Source organism: Nipponia nippon, unplaced genomic scaffold (assembly GCF_047370975.1).
Source record: "Nipponia nippon isolate SJK-2023a ecotype South Korea unplaced genomic scaffold, ASM4737097v1 scaffold_1, whole genome shotgun sequence".
Taxonomy (NCBI): domain Eukaryota; kingdom Metazoa; phylum Chordata; class Aves; order Pelecaniformes; family Threskiornithidae; genus Nipponia; species Nipponia nippon.
The window spans coordinates 121,616,890-121,621,626 of record NW_028262290.1 but is presented as its reverse complement, the minus strand read 5'-3'; positions in this window follow the sequence as shown (position 1 = coordinate 121,621,626).

Sequence of the window (4,737 nt, the reverse complement as noted above, 5' to 3'; positions counted from 1 at the left end):
AATGGAGGAGAGGAAGGAGGAAGACAACGACGTGCTGAACACCCAATCCCTTCGCACCCTCTTCTTATCCACTTTTGAACACAAGACATTTAGAATAAACCCCTCTATCACTGGTACCTACCAAGAACAAGATGGAGGAGAGATTCAGGACACAAGTACCTAGCCAGAACAGCAGTCCTTTTCTCTGAAAGGAACTTCTAGTGCCAACCAGCTGTGCAGACATACTACACTCACTATACAGCCTTATACAGCTTTACTTGGATGAGAGAGTATCTTTCCACATATGATTTTTCACATTAAGACATAACATAATTAAGTTTCAAGGCTTCTAAGAGAAACCTGTGAGCTGAGAAAGTCTTAGGACTTGTTGACGACATCTGAAGATACCTGCAAAGGCAGTAAGGTCTCCATGGCTTTCAAAGGGCTGCCACCCAGATAGTGATATGCTACTAAATTATACCTGGAAATCTCAGCTGGAACCTGCTCTTAAGATCTGCTATTCCGAATTGCCCATGACAAATTGCATTAGGAAGGAGGTGGGCAAAAACTGTAAGTGCCAAGCTGCAGCAATCCTAAACCTTCTTGTTCCTTTTCCTCATTTTTAGACCAGACCATAAATTGTAGATGAAATGCGGTTCTTGCCAGAAGATTACAGTTATGGTTTCCATACCCAGCAAAGATGGAAAGAATCATACAGTAGCAAGAAAAAAAAAATAATTTTTGTTTTTTACGTCCTGACCTTGGCCGGGAGGGGTTCAGACCTGCAGGGCCCTTTGTCCCACCCACTTTTCACCATCTCAAAATCAAGATAGGAGATCTTGAGCTTCGGCACAGATTTCTGGCTAAAACCAGAATGCATGTACATCCCCCAATTTACAGCACAGCTTGTTTTCCCTCCAAAGTCTGTCATACCAGGACAACAAAGATCTGAGCAGTGAAAAAAAAACAACAAACCAACATCTGCAACCATACAGGCTTTTAAATTCTGATTCATTGATTTGATTTTTTTTTGGTGGTAATACAGAGTGCCAGAGACCCAGCTATTCCAGGCATACTAATACTGATCAAGACAAGATTCCCTGTTGCTAAAACCTTTGTGAACTGGTTAGTCACATTTAGATTAACACTTTGTGACCTTTGGAGAAAGGTCTCATGAGCTCAAAGATTAAACGAAGAAGAATGTGCATCTGATCATGCCATACACCAACAATCCTGTGTTTAAATATCACCTGGCTAGAGGGATTGTCCATTTTGAAGACAGCAGCATCATCCTCCGGGAATCTTCCCTTATTTGAAATGTGCAAAACTGCACCAGAGAATTTGCTCATAACACCATGAGCTGTTACTCTCTCAACACTGCTACGAAACCAGGTAGCAGTTTCAGAAAGGCCATTCCTCACTTCTGTTTTCGTGGAGGGCTTTTTTTGGTGTGTTTTTTCTTTTTTAAAATGAGCAGGGTTCCTCAGGCCACCCCACCGGAGAGGTGGCTGCAATCGGTTGCTACGAACGGGATGCGCAGGCCGTCCTGAGGAAGACGGCACCGCCTCACCCTTGGCAGCTCTGCTTCTCCGAGCCAACATCACCTTCGCGGATCCCTGCTAGCAGGGTGAGCCCCAAATGATGCGGACTCTGTACAACGCTGCAGATCGGTGAGAGAAATCAAATTAAAGTCAGATGTAGTGCTCCTCGTTAAATACTTGCTAGTAATTTTAATTAAGCGTGAAACTGAGGGATTTGCATTTTTTTTTTTTTGAGCATTGTGTCATTGCGTAGAAGTTACAGCTCTATCTCGATGGACTGTCTGAAATCAATGCAAGCTGAAAACCGGAGTTACCCATGCCCTTGGATTATAACACAAGCAGGATTCAAAAACTCAGTCCACAACTGTGACCCACTGACTCAATGAACTTGAAACGTCCCATTAAAAAAACCAACACAGAACAAGAGATTCCCAGGAGCACGACAAACTGATGGGTAAAATAATGTGTGGGTTGGACAAAGCACTATCAAGGAAACGCCTTGATCTTGAACTGTGGCCGCCGGATCACAGAGCAGTCTTGAGGGAGGACATCAGGTTCTCATCCGATTGCTGCTTTTAGCAAATGGTCTCGGAATATCCCATTACAGAGAGAGGGTGCACGCAGCTACCACAGGCATTAGCTGACTGCTCAACTATGCCCCTGCAACATATAAAAAAATCAAATGACAAAGCAGATGATTAAAGAGAAACAATCAAAAAGAAATTAAAGCTGACTCGTATCTTAAGCGACATCAAATTGCCTTTTGTTCTCCTGAGCAGCTAGGCAGGGATGTTGGAACTAAATTAAGAAGAAAGTTATAACCCTGCTCTTTTCATCTAACCTCGATGTTAAACACCACTTCATGTTGCTGTTGCAGCCGTTACATTTGGCACAAACTTCGGCCACTCTTACTTTTCTGAAATCTTATTCCTTGTTAAAATCCAGGAGAAGTTTACAAGGAGGTTAAGCAGCTCAATCTAAGGCATGTTTGGGGGGTCTGTAGTTAGCACAGCCCACAGCATAGGTGGGGCCAATTTAAACCTGTGCTCTTTTGGTAAACACGTTAGGGAAAGCAAAAGGCTTAAAAAATATTTAAACTTGCTAAAATATGGAGCCGCACAATAGCCAAAAGCTATGGAAATAGAAGATCACAGAAAAGACACTTTCAGAATATAAAAGCCGGCAAGAAAATATTAAATTTCAGCTCTACTAAATAAAATATCTTCAAAAGCTTTTTTGTTTTAAAGACATCACTGAGATCATAATCAATCAGTCTGGCTACTTAGACACACAGCGCCCCATCGGAGGATTTAGCAAAAATGAAGTACTAAATTATTCAGCATTTAAGCAGTCGTGTAAGGAATATGTAGCTGAAAAGGACAAACTGCAAAACAAGATTATTTTTCTGTTACTTCAGTATATACTGTCGTGTTAACAGGGCCTTCCAGGGAGATATCTAAACATTTTTTCCATGCACAGAATCGAGATCCCAGCTTTTAATCTCATATTTTAAAGTCAAATTATTCTAGTATTTATATGCAACAGAAACGCACGATCTCCATCTCTGAACTTTTAAAATTAACATTTTTACTGTATTTACAGCTATGTTTTCTCCTTCTCAGTTAGGCTGCCTTTTTTTTTAAAAAAAAAAGTGCCCTGCTCTGTTTCAAATCTGTATACTAAGCTTATAAGGAAATATGAGGAAAGTCTCATCTTTGGATACGCGTACTACACACATATAGTACATGCATATGTCCAAGGAATCACAGAGATAACCGTGTTCAGACAAATACTATATATTCTCAGAAAGACAACTTTAAATTAACAAGCTTTAAAATTCAGTTTCCTCAGAAAGTTTTTTTTTTTTTTTAGCTGTAATGTACACAAACTAGATGAGATTTACATGCTCCATGAAAAATTCTGACAAATTTTGGATATGCTTTGATACATCAGCTCTAATCTTCTGGAAGATTTTCCCTTTTTAAGTCTTTCTCAAGATTCATTACCAACGTTTTGAATGTCTTACAAAACATGAATACGAGCCTATTAGTCCCTGAGACTGCCTCACAGCAGTTAATAGCCAAAGGAACAATCACAAAATGGGCATTATTTCACACAATTTCATACAATTTTCATATACAGCTCTAAGAATAAAAGTCGCGTATCAAGCTGTCAAAACACAGGCAGGAGCCCGTAACACTGGAATTCATACGGAACCGATGCGGTAAAACGTTACGCAGACACCCGACAAAATGAAAACTGCTGTTTGCCAGTGCGTGCATCTCAAGGTCACAGTATTAAACAGCATCAAAATAACTCGTTAAGGTGATAAATTTTGTCCTAAGTCCCCATCTCTTTCATTCTAGCATTGAATCTAGCATTGAATTTCCTTCTGGCAGCTGCACTAGAATACTAAACCATCCTCAGAGGCTGAATGACACGATCTGGGCACCACGGTTTATTGACTCATGACGGATGACCAGCACACGTTTCAAGCCTTTGATCACCGGTAGAGATTCTTACTCATCTTTCAAACGTTTGCTGCAAATTTCTAAACAGGAGGAGAAAACCTCAAATCCAAGCCAAACAATAATGATTAAAACAGCAAGACATCAACTCCACCTAATTTAATATTAGGATTCGTTTTTAAAGAGAACACTTTTTGAAACTTCATACCAAGCATGTTTTTGGTTGGTGGCCACAGAGCAAGCAGGAGTTCTGCACTGAATAAAACCACAGTGGACGTTAATATTCATTCAAATCTCTTTCCACAATGAGCTGATAGCACAGTCTGTTGAACAGAACCGGAGGTGTTCTGCGCAGTTTAAAACCAGACAAAAGTTTCAAATCCTTGTCCCTTTCCACTCTGCCATTGTGATAAAAGGCTTTTCAGAGCTCTAAACTTTTTTTTTTTCCCACCTCATTAAAATGTCAGAAAGCAAAATATTTAACAGATTTAACCCATAGACATCTACCTAAATGGACAATTCGCTGTTACTTTTGGGACAGTCTTCAAAATAAGTCAAACTTGTTAAAATAAATACCTACAACACACACATTAAGATTATCCTTTTAGTTTTTTCCACTGCTTTTCTAAATATGTTAAAAAATGTTGGGAGGCCCATATGTTTGTAAAGTCAACTCGACCATTCTGCAGTAACACCGATTTACAGAAAGTGCACTACAAAATAACTGTTAAGACCCAGACCTGACCATG